We start from the raw sequence: 16132 nt of genomic DNA on the forward strand, positions 1-16132 counted from the left end.
CCATCTTACCTTCCAGAGTTTTTTTGCAGTGCTCGCAGGTGAAATGAGGTGCCCAGGGTTTGTCTTGATCCCCGACAGGCACGCCGAAATATGCCTTGTAGGCCTCACACATCTTAGCAGATGCTTCCACGGAGTACTTTTTCGCTCTTGTCTTGATAAATTGGCCGCAGACATAGCAAAATGCGTCTGCCGGATGCTTGCAGCCTCTTGATGCCATCTCAGAAAAATGCAGATATGTATCCACTTAGGCAGCTGGAACTAAACTGAACTGGTGGGCTTAAGGCCCCTGTATTTATACTACTATTTATATTACTGGAAAGTTCTAGAAGTTACTTCAAGTTTACTCAGCACTGAATCTATCTGGAATGTTCTGGAAAATAGGTAAATTTCAAAATATCACTGTCCTGGTCACAAAAGCAAAGTTTGTGGGGAATAATAGCCATGTTCTATACTTTTGAGGCATATGCAATTAGGAAATAACACTTACTACCCAGGAACAAAAAAAAAAAAAAAAAGTTACACGGTGCCATCAGTGAATATTCTCGGTAAGATGTGATCCACAGCGACGGGAATTAAACCCTCCTTCAGGGCACTCTACTGCCATCCAGCACCAATCTGCGCGGCACAGAGGCACTGAGGGGAGAGAGGGCGGAGGAGGCTGGCTTTCCTTAATAACATCTCTCTCTCTCTCGCTCTCTCTCTCACTCTCTCTTTACCAAACACTTCAGAACCTGCTGGGCACATAACAACTACACACAACATCGGTGGACTATAGTAGCGCAATAAACCAGCGAGGCAAGGATACATCTATAATCAAGACTGTCCGCGGGGGTGAAAAAGAACAAGACAACGGTCAATTCGGTGAGGAGACTTCATGTGTTCATAGTTGCTTGGTTGTCATGGAGCTTGATGCTAATTTGTAGTGGAATGTTCGGTGACTAGAATCTCGAGACCGTTTCTGCATCTTTGTTCGGACACAATCATTTCAGAGAAGCATTGTTTTTACAGGTTTGCAGCGTGTAATACACGCGTAATTTCACCAATCTGCTTGCAGGTTTAGCAGGAATTAGAAAGGATGTTGAGGGCATATAGTGTTAGTGTCTTAAAAGTAAATTACACATTTATACAATTAATTATACAGTGGCATACTGAGAAACTCGTTTGAGACACCAGCGTTTGATTTTGTCGAATACAGTCTGTACTAATAAATGTCAATCAATATAATTTCAAGAACTGTGCAATATTAATTTACAGTACGCAGTGTCATATATGTTGTTTAATAATAGTAAATAGATAATAACAAAAGTTAATTGATAAGTAACATTGGCATTTTGAAATGTTTAAAACAAATATAACTAATTTATGGACATGACATTAAATCGTGATGATGATATACATACACATGATGTACCTTTCAGAAACAAATCTAAACCTAGAATTATTTCAAACTTTTAAACAAATCTAATCGAGGCTATTTACAAGCACGGCAATAGAGCAGACCGTTCTCATGTGTGATACACTATTACATCCGTGTGTCAGTTAAACTAGACCTTATATTAGAATACTGTGCACCGGGAATGAAACGATTCTGTTCCACTTTCCTTAAAAAAAGAAAGAAAGAAACAGTATATATTGTGTACAAATAAATTCATAATTAAACGGGAACATAAATCTACATAGCATGTTCCAGCTCCTCGATTTGTTTTATTAGCGGTGATTTATTTGCAATGCACAGGTATTCATGCATACTTTATATTGCTAAGAGAATATTGCATTTCGCAGCTGAACTGTCCTTACATACTGTTCTCTTACGAGTTCATGATTACCCGCGTGGTCAGGTACAACAGGTCAGGTAACCAGGAATAATAGCAGTGCACGTTACAGCAAGGCTTCGCTTGAGAATGACGTATCTATCTATACAGGTGCGTTTCTTGGTCTTTAAATATTTCATTCATATTCCATCTACGATACTATGATATCGTACCATATGACATCCGAGTTTTAGTAAAATGCTTTTATAATTGTGATGAAACTTGATTAAGACATTCTTAGCTCATGGTATTGCAATCTAGCATATTTGTTGCAGAAACCTGCTCTGTCCGTCCAGCTTTGTATTTTCCATATACTCGACGAAACCCTGCCAAAAAAAAAAAAAAAAAAATTCAAAATCTAACATGATATACTGTACAACTACCATGGCTACGGGTAGACTTTTGTGATAGAATTTTGTAGTTTCTTTGACTATATGATGCTCAATAAAATATCTAAATTATGTATGTATGTGTGTATATATATATATATATTAGTTAATTAGTTTCATAATGAAAAGAAAAAACTGTAATTAATAATAATAATAATAATAATAATAATAATAATAATAATAATAATAATAATAATAATAATAATAATAATTGAATGTCTGGGTTGATTTTATTTTGTTTTTTCTGAAAACATTGCTGCATTGTCGATTTGGAGTAGAGCTTTGAGAATCCAGCCCAGCATGTTCTATAGTACGTACTGTATAAAGTCTGATTTCACGGGCGATTGTGCCTTTCAACAATTTGTTTCAATATGGTCAACTTGGAGTCAGACACCTTTTCATTGTTTTTTAAATAGCGTATTCTACACAGTGATAAACATAAAGTGAGCAGCATGTTATAATATGTTATTATGATAGTGTGTTCTACTCAGATACCAGAAAGACTGCTGAGTGCAACTCGATGGCACAAGCCAGAAGTTCTGGTATGTGAGTAAACACACGAAAAATAATGCACCACAACTGCCAAAGTAAAGAGAAAAGGGGTGGAATTGGTTAGTTGTCTGCACGGTTGCCAGTGTGAGATGGTTTTCTTACTGGTTCGCACGGTTGCCAGTGTGAGATGGTTTTGTTACTGGTCTGCACGGTTCCCAGTGTGAGATGGTTTTCTTACTGGTCCGCACGGTTGCCAGTGCGAGATGGTTTTGTTACTGGTCTGCACGGTTCCCAGTGTGAGATGGTTTTGTTACTGGTTCGCACGGTTGCCAGTGCGAGATGGTTTTGTTACTGGTTCGCACGGTTCCCAGTGTGAGATGGTTTTGTTACTGGTCTGCACGGTTGCCAGTGTGAGATGGTTTTGTTACTGGTCTGCACGGTTCCCAGTGTGAGATGGTTTTGTTACTGGTCTGCACGGTTCCCAGTGCAAGATGGTTTTGTTACTGGTCTGCACGGTTCCCAGTGCAAGATGGTTTTGTTACTGGTCCGCACGGTTGCCAGTGCGAGATGGTTTTGTTACTGGTCTGCACGGTTTCCAGTGTGAGATGGTTTTCTTACTGGTTCGCACGGTTGCCAGTGTGAGATGGTTTTCTTACTGGTTCGCACGGTTCCCAGTGTGAGATGGTTTTGTTACTGGTCTGCATGGTTCCCAGTGCAAGATGGTTTTGTTACTGGTCTGCACGGTTCCCAGTGTGAGATGGTTTTCTTACTGGTTCGCACGGTTCCCAGTGTGAGATGGTTTTGTTACTGGTTCGCACGGTTGCCAGTGCGAGATGGTTTTGTTACTGGTCTGCACGGTTCCCAGTGTGAGATGGTTTTGTTACTGGTCTGCACGGTTCCCAGTGTGAGATGGTTTTGTTACTGGTTCGCACGGTTGCCAGTGTGAGATGGTTTTGTTACTGGTCTGCACGGTTCCCAGTGCGAGATGGTTTTGTTACTGGTCTGCACGGTTCCCAGTGTGAGATGGTTTTCTTACTGGTTCGCACGGTTGCCAGTGTGAGATGGTTTTGTTACTGGTTCGCACGGTTCCCAGTGCGAGATGGTTTTGTTACTGGTCCGCACGGTTGCCAGTGTGAGATGGTTTTGTTACTGGTTCGCACGGTTGCCAGTGCGAGATGGTTTTGTTACTGGTCTGCACGGTTCCCAGTGTGAGATGGTTTTGTTACTGGTCTGCACGGTTCCCAGTGTGAGATGGTTTTGTTACTGGTTCGCACGGTTGCCAGTGTGAGATGGTTTTGTTACTGGTCTGCACGGTTCCCAGTGTGAGATGGTTTTCTTACTGGTTCGCACGGTTCCCAGTGTGAGATGGTTTTGTTACTGGTCCGCACGGTTGCCAGTTGGTTGTTTTTGTGTCTGCCCTTGAACCAGTGGGGTTTGCAAAGCGTCTTGCTTTTGAAAAGGGAATTCTGGGGATAACTGTACAGTTGTGGGTGTTGTTATACTATTGAAGCACATGTGTATGACCTATATTATATACTGCTTTAATGTTAATATATGAGTTACAAAATCCACCTTGGAGTGTTTCTAATCACAACAACCCTTTGTTTTTGTCCTCTGGCACTTTCATTTAAAGGAGGGGGAAAGGTTGATGAATCCATGTTCTGTTAGTAGGGACTGGTTGCCATGTTGCTTTCCTTAATTGATTTTGCAGTTAAAGGGAATAAAGCATGATAGAAACTCAATATGGTACAGTTGTGATGTCATGAATAGGGTTTGTCTGTGATATGCAAAACTGGTGTTCTGATATGCTGAAAGCAGTCCCATCTCCATCATAAACAATGTCAACCACCATACAGGAAAATGCTAATGTATTCCTAACACAAACATATTATATGACAACATAAGATAGATATTTACAAGCATGCTATGTCCATGGTGCCTTTATACCTGCCATCCTGTTTGTTCGCAGCCTGTGCTCTTGTCACGTCCTTAACAAGGACAATAAATAAATACATAGATAGATAAATAAATAGACCGCAGTGTTTCATTAACTCTAGAACCAAAATACAATCCTGAGTCAAACGTGTAAGCATTCATGCAGCACAGCAGACAATCTTTGTCTGGGAGAGACGCAGTGAGTGAGGGGGTGTGTGTGGCGGGGTGACGATTTGCTGGAGAAAATAGAAACTGGAAGGAAAATGTATCCTATATTAGGACAAACAACAACAAACAGGGAAGATTGCAACAAATGCCCCCCTTTATATATTACAGAGCTCTTGTGCTTGATATGTTCATGCCCTCTTTCTCTCTCTATCTCTCTCTTTCTCTCATTCTCTCAGATCATAGTGTATCGCTGCCTTATTCAGGGAAAAACAATCATTACGTTATTGTGTAGTTCTGTGATGGCAGCATGGATGGAGCTTTTTTATTTTTTAGATGTTTTTATATTTTTATTTTTTACGTGTTCATGCAAGGTGAAAAAAGCTTCCCTTTACAGCTATAAAAGCTGCCCTTTACAGAGAGAGAGAGAGAGAGAGAGAGAGAGAGAGAGAGAGAGAGAGAGAGAGAGAGAGAGAGAGAGTAATCTGAACAACCCCTGCCTGTCTGCCTGCCGGTCAGTCCTGGCCCTCTCTCAATTGTTTGTCTGATTGTGCTGCGTTTGTTTTATGATGTGGAGGATTATGGTAATGTACACTAGAGTCTAGGTTAAGAGACCACTGACAAACTCCTTTTGACCAGAGAGACCAATTCAACCTCAGGTCTTAACAAGTGAAGAGCCCAACCAGTTACAGATTTAGCGTGATGCACTAGCGAGTCCTCACCCCATGTGTATTATTTAAAGAGTTAGGCTGCAGATTTCAGTTTTATAAACTAAAGAAAGTGTTGCCAGCAATGCAAAAAAAAAAAAAAAAGAAAAAAATCTAAAAAGAGCCTTTTCCCCTGTTCATCTTTCTGCTTTTGGACAAATGTAATTAGCATAAGCAGCAGACCTGAAAGCATCAGCTTACATGTGAATGAGATCAAACCGCTTTATTATTTTTTGCAAACGGAATCAGAAACAGGAACTGGTGTAAGGATTACTGACTGTATGTTTATTGGAAGGAAATGTCATTGACAGTGAGTGGCGCTATTGCTTCTAGATATATCATATCTCCACATTCAAGAATTTCTACAAGGCATCAGCATCTATGGTGACCGGAGCAAGATACTGATGGGAAACACACTGATGTACATATGTTAGGAGAATGTCTGCATGCTATATACAGGTTGCACTATACAAAGTGAGTATGAGATAGTATTCTGCATACATAGTGTAGTACAGTATGGGGTTTTTGCAAGGGGCTGCTCAGGTAATTGTGCTACACACAGGATGAATCTTATATAAGTTAATACAGGTACGTCTCTTTTTATATCGGTGACGTCTTGTGCAGCTTTGGCAAGAGAAGTTCTTGCTGCTCAGATTGCTTAAAATGATGTTTCTGGGCTGTGGTGAGTCTGGGCTGTGATGAGGCTTGGCTATGGTGAGTCTGAGCTGTGATGAGTCTGAGCTGTGATGAGTCTGAGCTGTGATGAGTCTGGGCTATGGTGAGTCTGGGCTGTCATGAGTCTGGGCTGTGGTGAGTCTGGGCTGTGATGAGTCTGGGCTATGGGGAGTCTGGGCTGTGATGAGTCTGGGCTGTGGTGAGTCTGGACTATGGGGAGTCTGGGCTGTGGTGAGTCTGAGCTATGATGAGTAGGCTGGGATGTTTCTGGACTATGATGAGTCTGGGCTATGGGGAGTCTAGGCTGTGGTGAGTCTAGGCTGTAGTGAGTCTAGGCTGTGATGAGTCTGGGCTGTGGTGAGTCTAGGCTGGGATGTTTCTGGACTATGATGAGTCTGGGCTATGGGGAGTCTGGGCTGTGGTGAGTCTCGGCTGGGATGACTCTGGGCTGGGATGAGTCTTTGCTGTAGTGAGTCTGGGCTGTGATGAGTCTGAGCTGTGATGAGTCTGGGCTGTGATGAGTCTGAGCTGTGATGAGTCTGGGCTGTGGGGAGCCTGGGCTGTGGTGAGTCTGGGCTACGAATTTCCTGGTTTGATTTGATTGATCCTATAGGTTGAGGTTGTATCTCACCTGTTCTGGTTCTAGTTCAGGATGATTGTTTTTTATTTTGATTGCATTATAACCTTTACTCTGTAGTATTATGATACTCTGCAGCAGACATGTGAGTTACATTGCCATGCTGTTCCCAGTATTATATAACAGGACACATTCAAACCGTTGTTTATTAAAGTGTATTGATTAGCAAAGTTCCAGGCATTGCTCAGTGCAACAGGGGAGTTCATGTAAAGAAGACTTCAATGCAGGGTAATCACATCAATGTCACTGTTTATTTGAGTGCAACAATATTTCATTGTATGGTATTATAATTAATATAAAGCAATCTATCTGTTAACAGTTAATAAACTGTAATATACTGGGACATATTACCATCAAGTTAATTATTTTATCTTTTCTTAAAATACAGTATATCATTTCTGTATTTGTCCTTCTGCATGGGACGGTGTTGCTTCAGAGGGACTCCCTTAATCTCAATGGAACTCCCCCTGTTAGCAAAGCCATTAAAAAACCACAGCCTTCATGTCACTGTTTGTAGCTCAGACTTGATGTCCGCATTTCTCCTCTGGGTTAGACAGCAAGCCAGTGTGAATGAAATGAGAGTTGGGCAGACTGGCTGCAAACCCGCCTCGCTGCTCTGAGAGATGTAGCCCAATGAGAAAATGTGACACAGCCTGCTCATGACTTGCTGGGAGTGGTGATAGAAGAGAGCTTTGTTAGCGCTGCTAAAAAGCTAAATCGCTGAACTGCACAGTGCATATTGATTTATACATGTGTATATATAAATGTGCCTTGTCCTTGGAGGCCAGCACTGTGCCAACGCCCAGTCTCGAGCTGGCTTGCATCAGAGCAAGCCCACTGATCTTCACTTCTCCTGAGCTGTTGTGAGGGAACACAATAGAGAATTCTAAATGTGGGAGAGAAACACTTCAAACAATGAGAAACAAGAAAGAAAAGAAACAAGAAAGGAATAAGACAGGCTTCCAGATTAGTGCAATCTGTGAAACCACAGATATCATTTGAAATTGTAAAGAAAGGCATTGACTTTATGGGTATATGGATATATGGAGGCGGTATTGTGGAAGACAACACGGTTATCGAAAGAACCCCACTGTACTGAGGGGTTTGTTTAATTGATCTAACCTGTGTTTGAATAATTGAAATAGGCCCCTTTCTGGTGTTAAAAACATGCCAAAGAGACTCGTGTGTGCTGTTAAATGTTTGCTTTTCATAACCTTGGTACACAGAGTCCTATTTTAATTATTAAAAGGGTGGCTGTATTCTTTAGATCAATTGCAGAGGCCCCAGAACATTTGCAGTTGCATTACTGTGTGATTATATGAAATAATTACGCACCAGTAAAAGGTAGCGTGAAAATGGTGTAAATACAGTATTTAAGGACATTGAAAAAGACTGCTAGTGGAAACGTGTGAATTTATGAAGTTTCTTTTAGTATTTCTAAATTCAGCACTATGGAGTGTTTCATAGTTATGGATGCTCAATACAGCACAATACAGTATGTTTGACAGAAGGAAGCCCCTTGTTTTAACAATTTAGATTAAGCGTTGTTTTCCACAATGCTCTAGTGGGCCACTGTGGTGAATGGTGATCAAAAGGTAGGCCTCTGGTGGGAGAAAGTTTGGGATCCCCTGGTTTAGTCGTTTTTCTAATTTCTTTTGTAATAATAACAGGTGGCAGTGTGGCAGCTCACAACAAATTACACTTAATTACGCCACACTGCAGTAGTTCCTCAGCTGTTACATATTAATGTCAGCTATGGTTTTGTTGTCTGCAAATTAACAGCGTTTTCAATAATGGAAAAATGTTCCTTTGCTGTGGCAGGGCTTTGGCGATTGACTTGGAACAAACCCCCTGTGATGTGATTTAATAAAATACAGTTTCCTAAAATGCAAACAAATGACTCCATTGCAAAATCATTTAAGTTGTAGCGTAGCCAAAAAAAAAAAATCAAACGAAGTTAAAACAAAATACCACAGAAGCTTTTTACTCCTTAAAAATAAGTACTTGATGCAATGAAAGGGGAGCCCCTGAATGGAGATTTACCTGCGTAAACAATTGACAAGGGTTGTACATGTCTGCTCTAAAGTACCAGAATCTAGGGTAATATTTCCTAGTAATATTCAGCTGTGATTTTACCTGACAGGGTGTAACCAACCCCTAAGTCAAGTGACACATACATGTATTTTGGTTCCCTAGACCAAAATAAATAACAACTAATATTTGTAAATGTTATAATATTTATTGTGCTACATTTTATGGATTATATGGACTGTCCTGCAAGTATCACACATTGTAGTTCCATTAAAGGTTAAATATATTCTGTAGAACAATTTTTAGTTTTTGGCCATCATACAGACTTGTCCTTTCTTCCATAGCTTAACATTCTGTGTACTCTGCTTCTGTAGATAGCAGACTTTGTTGGCAGCCTCAAGGCACACAAGCCTCCTCTCTACTGAAGCCTCCTAACAATGTCATGCTGTCTCTTGAACTTACACCTACTCTCCAAGCCACGTTTATAGAGTTTCAAATGACACCTCAGCATATTTAATCTAGCAGGGGTGGAGACTGCATTATGGCGAGCCAAATTATCATTTAGAGATGTCTCAAATTGCATTTTAAGATATCTTGAAATATTTAATCAGAGACAAAATTGTCTTTAGCATCAATGATCAGCGTCTGAAAGAGAGACTATTGCGAGAATCAGAGCTTACACTAGCGAAAGCCATTGACATTTGCAGAGCAGCAGAGACAGCTAAAACGCAAGCAATGGGAGCCACAGCACTTGAAAGGCCTGTACAAGCAATTTCACAGGCAAGGTCACAAGTAAAAAAGAATAAAGAGCACAGCAAAATAAACAAAAGTGACAAGTATGCGCACAAACAAAAAGCACATGATGAACCTGCAAGCACATGTGGGAGGTGTGGAAGTCACATCATCCACGGGCATGTCCTGCCTATGGAGTCACTTGTCATGCGTCTGGTAAATGCAACCATTTTGCTAAAATGTGTGTAGCTGGAAAAGCCACTGGAAAAGCTGTCTAGAAGAAACTCCCATAAATTGATGCTCTTTTCATAGGAACAGTGGCGTGCGCTGAAGCGAATTAGTCATCCTGTTGTGTGATGCATTCAATGCGAAGGTCAGTCTGCAATTCTTTGTAACCAAGCACTCAGCAATGCCAATTCTTGGCAGACAGGCATGTGTGGAGCGGAAATAAGTAAAAAGGATCGAGCAGCTAAATGTGAAAGCTCCAGCTACTAAAGAGGACTTAGTGTCCAAATTCCCCACAGTCTTTTAGGGTCTGGGACAGTTTCCTGGAGTGCACCACATACATGTGGACCCTGCTGTAACACCTGTCATACATGGATGCAGGAAGATGCCATTCGCTGTGATGTGCAGACTGACAATTACACAGCAGAAGCTATTGGAAGCAGACGTCATAGCTCCAGTACAAAAACCCAATGGATGGGTGAACAGTCTCTCGTCATAACAGAAAAGACAAACGGCACACTACGGGTATGCTTGGATCCCCGTGAACTGAACAAAGCGATAAGACGACAACATTACTCGATCCCAATGCAAGCTGGCGGGCAAGAAAATATTCACCATCCTGGATGAAAAGGATGGCTACTGGCAGATAAGGCTGGACAAAGAATTGTCAAATACATGGGACATGTCATCACCCCTGATGGAGTATGGCCTGATGCTGAAAAGTGCCACCTCTCTCCCTCCTCCTCAGCTAAGAACCTTGGCGTCACCCTGGACCCCTGCCTCTCGTATTCCCAGCACATCACTCTGGCACACACTTGCCACTACAACCCCACTCGACCTCTCCACTCCTCCTGCACTAGAAGACTGGCTGTACCTCCTCTATGCTCCCCTGCCTCCAGAGCCCGCTCCTTCTCCACCCTCGCCCCGCAGTGGTGGAATGACCTTCCTACAGATGTCAGGACTGCGCAGTCCCTGACCACCTTCTGGCGCCTCCTCAAGACCTTTTCAAACAGCACCTGTAGAACTCCTCTTTTCCCTCTGGACACTTTATCACTCTTCCTTAATGCGCTTTACTTGCACTTATCTGCTCCGTATTTTATTGCATTTAATCCTGTACTTTACAGAGTACTGTACTGTAATCTGCCACTAGTGTTATTCAATCTGTAGTATTTTGCATTTAATCGTATCCTAATGTAACTATCACTGACACTATTATCTGCTCTGATATTGATTCGTATTTTGTAATATACTTGTACTTACTAGAACTGAAGTCATTGTATTTTATCTTGCTCTTCATTGTATTAATACTTGTACTGTGATTCTTGAAATGTATTCTTTGTTTGTTTACGACTGTAAGTCGCCCTGGATAAGGGCATCTGCTAAGAAAATTAATAATAATAATAATAATAATAATAATAATAATAATAATAATAATAATAATAATAATAAAGGGCTGCAACGCCTGCTGGGCACGACGAGATACCTTGCACAGTACATTCCCAATGAAGCGTCTATCACTGCACCACTGAGGAATCTGCTGCGCAAAGCCATGCAATGGCAGTGGGAACATGAGCATGACGAGACCCTGATGCAGCTCAAACAAGCTCTCACTCCGGCTCCTGTAACCAAGTTCTTCGATCCAGCCAAGCAAATCACCATACAGGCGGATGCCTCCAAACACCGTCTTGGTGCATGTCTCTTGCAGGAAGGAAGGCCAACTTTGTCGGATTCAGAACAAAATTACGCTCAAATTGAAAAGGAGCTGCTAGCCATTGTCTTCGCAGTGAAAAAGTTCCATCAATATGTTTTTGGAACCCCGGTGATGGTTCAGTCTGATCATAAGCCATTGGAAGCCTTTCTTTCAAAGCCACTGGGAAAAGCTCCTGCAAGGGTGAGGCCCCTACACACAGTGATGAGCTCACAGAACAGAAAGTAGTTTATGCCATGGAAGCTACAGAAGCACTAAGCTCAGAGATGTTAAGTCAGCTGCAGGAAGCAACATTGAAATACGAAACCTTGCAAACATTGCTGGATGTGCGCAACAGAGGTTGGCCTGTAAGAAAAAAACAGTTTCACCTCAGACTTCATCAATACTGGCCTATTAGGGACACCATCGCCGTGAAGCAAGGCATACTGATGAAAGGAGACAGGATAATAATTCCTAGTAGTGCCAGACCAGTAATGCTGGAAAAAATGACATTGTGCGCATCAGGGCAGCCAACGCACAAAAGCTCATGTATTGGCCGGGGATGGCGAAGGAAATAGAAGAGATGATTGAAGCTTGTGCCACCTGTCAGCAATATCTCCCCAAGAACCAAAAAGAGGCATTGTGGTCACATGACATCCCGGAACTGGAAGTAGCAGTGGACATATTTGACCTCAAGGGTCGGCCTTATCTCCTGATCGTCGACTACTTCTCAAAATATCCAGAAGAGCTGCACATGTCCGACAAGACAGCTCACACTGTAACAGCTAAATTGAAGGCAGTGTTTGCGAGACACGGCATTCCAAAGGAAATGGTCAGCGATCACGTTCCATTTCCAAGCAGTGAGATGCGAAGTTTTGCAGCATCATGGGGAATAAAACTGACACACTCCAGTCCAGGGTACCTGCAATCCAATGGAATGGCAGAGAGAGCTATAAAGATAGTCAAACTGCTGCTTAAGAAGGCAGAGCAGACTAACGTGGATCCGCACCTGGTGATGCTCAATCTGAGGAACACACCAGTGACAGGCATGGAATTCTCACCAGCACAGATGCTTATGGGTCGAGTCTTGAGAAGTATGCTTCCAAGTTCCACTGCACTGCTGCAACCTGCCATACCGAAAGGAGTTCACACCAGGCTGAGACATCTCCAAGCTAAACAAGAAACATACTACAACATGTATGCTAAAGCACTACCAGTGTTACAGCCAGGCAGTACTGTGTACATGGAGATGGCCAGCTGTTGTCCAAGAAGCGAGGTCTGAGCCACGGTCCTACAATGTTATGTCTACATCAGGTCAGCGCTACAGGAGAAACAGACAAAACCTGAGGAAGACCTCACCAACTTCAGAGTGAATTCAAGAGGCGAAGCTGACCTACAGGACGTACCTGAACAACAAACTGTCCAAGATGCTGAGCCAAATTCTGAACCAGTGTTGGTGGAGACACAGAGAAATGCATATCCTGAGGCTTTCCAGAATGCAGGACCAGTTCAGCACCCCAGAAGTGGAAGGGCAGTGATTCCTCCTTCCAGACTCCATGATTTTGAAATGAGCCAACGGTAAATGTTGGGCTCCAACGGGTCAGTAATCTCTGACCCAGAGGCAAGTGCTGATGGACATTCAGTGATTTAGAGATATCTTTAAATGAACAGGAAGTTATTTAGAGATATATCCAAAATTACTTCCTGTGAAAATGCTATATGTTTTGAATGGACTTCCTGTCCATTTAGAGATATCTCCAAATGAACAGGAAGTTATTCAGAGATCTTATTTCGAGAAAAAATCGGCATTTCCTATGCAAATTCTAACCCGGGACTCTTAAATTCCAACCGTGACTCTCAAGTAAAGAAGCCCAATCCCGCTTATTATAAGCGGACTTGGCAACTGTGAATCCCACCTCTGCCACTGACTGACTCACTGTGTGACCCTGAGCAAGTCACCTAACCTCCTTGTTCTCCATCCTGCGGATGAGATGTTATATTAAATCAATGTCCTATTGTAAGTGACTCTGCATATAATGCACAGTTCACAGCCTCTGTTCATATATATATATATATATATATATACATACAAGCCTGTTGTTATCTCTACTGGACCTGGCAGCCATCAATTCCTTCGTTTTATACAAGAATGCACTGGGGAAAATATCAGTAGGAGAGATTTCATCTTGAAGCTAGCCACAGCGCTTCGGCAGAAACATTTCAATCAGAAAACTGCTAAGCAGCAGGCTGCAGCAGCTCAACCTGGATTCAGTGCTGCGAGTGACACACACACACAAGAGAAATCATATGTTACTTTTGTTTTCAATTAAAAACTACTTTTGTTTTTACAATTTTGTATGTACATAAACCTGTTTACACACTAGTTTGTTTTGAAATGTTTATTTTATTATAGTTTTTCATTTTTTGAAGTAGTGCTTTATATGTGGTAAGTTAGAAAATAAACCCTATGTTATGTTTAATTGTTCATTTAAATACAGTGTTTCGGCTGTGCAGATGTTTGATATGATGTGCTTGAATAAAACTTTGGAGTTGTATCTGATAGTTTGTCTTTCATTTTAATATTGATGATGTTTAAATGTACCCTGATAATGACTGACGTCTGCGGTTATAGGTATGAGTATAACCGCGGTGGTTTTTTAAAGTAGTTCATAAATGTACAGTGTGTGTGTGTGTGTGTGTGTGTGTGTGCGTGCGTGCGCGCGAGTGTGTGTGTGTGTGTGCGTGCGTGCGTGTTGCGTGTGTGTGTGTGTTTTGTGGGGGGGGGGTATGTTTTGTACTGCATTTCTGCTGGCGATTAGCTGAGATTAAGTCAGAAGAACAGGAACTTGGCTCCTGAAACTTTGAGCACAAGCACAATTCCTGCTCTTTACATGGGTTTTTACAGCTGTTTTTATCGTGAGAAAGCGATTGATCCTGCCGTTAAAGTCGCGCTACCAAAAGGACGTCCTGTTTCACGATGTATTCACGTGACAACGTCACACAGTCATGACTGCAGAGTCGATTTTCATGTTCATGTAAACCAAGTCATTGTCACACTGCAGCCTGAGTGATCAGGAAGTCTGGGACTGAAAGTATCTAAGGACACTGTCAGTGACATGAACACTGATGTGTACGGGGCGCACCTGACTGTTGCTGCCCAGCAGATGCATATTTAACTGGGATTGAGACTCAATCAGAGGGCTGGACAAAGCTCTCAGATTCAAATGCACAGGTGCAGGTGCATACTGGACCTGTGGATGGTAAACAGCATGCTCCTGTAGCAGAACCAAGTTATAGGCAGCATGCTCCTGCAACCAGTTTGCAATGCAGTGTCTGCTATAAAAGCCTTCTTAAATAAGTACAACAAACGATACAACCATATGGGGTTCTACATATGTCTGTGTGTATTAATCATTAGATTTGCCAGGGGTCTGTTTGTTCCAATTCCTGGCAACTGGTTATTTCAATAATATACCTGAACAAGGGGAGTTCTGATACCCGGGAGTGGGGGCAGGGAAGTTTAAAGCCCTGTGTGGTGCCCATGTTATTCTTGTTTATTTCTCAAATTCAGATTGCAAGAAGGTTTCAGGAGAGAGGCAGCAAGCGATCCTGCAGCTGAAAGCACCTTTAGGCAATGCGAACAAGCAGAGAACACATTTAAAAGAGAATTTTGGAAACAGAGATTTCAACAAGAAAAAAAAAGAAATGTGTGGGACTACTTTAAAGATGATTTCCCTGATCATTTTTTTATTTTCAAATATATATATATATATATATATATATATATATATATATATATATATATATATATATATATATATATACATATATTATAACATTATATGTGAAAAATAAAATCTTGGGTATGGTTGCCAGTGTTTACCAGTGTTTGTTTGGTGGAAGAAAAAAAAATAAAAAACCTGCTTTATTACCCACTAAACTCTGACTTGAATTATCTTCACACATGTATAAGACAACACAGCTTTGATATGTTTCATAGTTGTTGAAAGGTACCAGTTTTTATCTACAGTATGTAACATGTTGAAAGCTATGACAATTCAAGTTCCATAAAAACGTTCCTCTATCGTTTGCCATAGCATTCATCTTTTCTAATAGATGACACGGCTCATAAAATATATCCTTTAGCTGAAGCTCCATAGGGGCTTGAGATTTAGACTGTAATTTAATGACTTGAGTGACACAGCCTATAATTAATGTGCTCTAATCTCGGGATGAACATCCTGTATTTCACACGTCTCAGTACAAGCTAGACTCAAAATTATACTACATTCAGCAAGGATCTTTTTAATTGTGACACACAAACCGATTACTGAGAAATCACATGATTTGAAGTAAATTATATACAAGCATGTCACTAATATGAAAAACTGCAGCACCGTGACCTACAGTACATTCACTGACTGCACGTGTAAGAAGTAAGACAGACGAACGGACAGACAGCCTCTATATATACCACCAGATGTACACTCAATAACTTATGCTAAAGAATGGCCTTACCAAGTTTCTTCACAACTGGACAAGTGCTTCTCTAGATATATGCAAAACTATACACAATATCCCTGACGGCAGGGACATGCATCAGCAGTGTGGGGTAATGACTGTCAGCCTAATCTTAAATCCCTTTC

At 41.5% G+C, this 16132-nt stretch overlaps 1 protein-coding gene across 1 annotated transcript in view; it reads left to right on the forward strand.

Moving 5' to 3' along the window:
* Positions 1-664: 664 nt before the first annotated feature.
* Positions 665-16132, forward strand: part of LOC117412371 (gamma-aminobutyric acid receptor subunit alpha-3-like) — a 119979-nt gene continuing 104511 nt past the window's right edge. Inside the window, exon 1 of the mRNA XM_058989022.1 lies at positions 665-861. The gene's annotated coding sequence lies outside the window, so the exon portion shown is untranslated. The remainder of the gene's footprint in view (positions 862-16132) is intronic.

This window comes from Acipenser ruthenus, chromosome 16 (genome assembly GCF_902713425.1).
Source record: "Acipenser ruthenus chromosome 16, fAciRut3.2 maternal haplotype, whole genome shotgun sequence".
NCBI lineage: Eukaryota > Metazoa > Chordata > Actinopteri > Acipenseriformes > Acipenseridae > Acipenser > Acipenser ruthenus.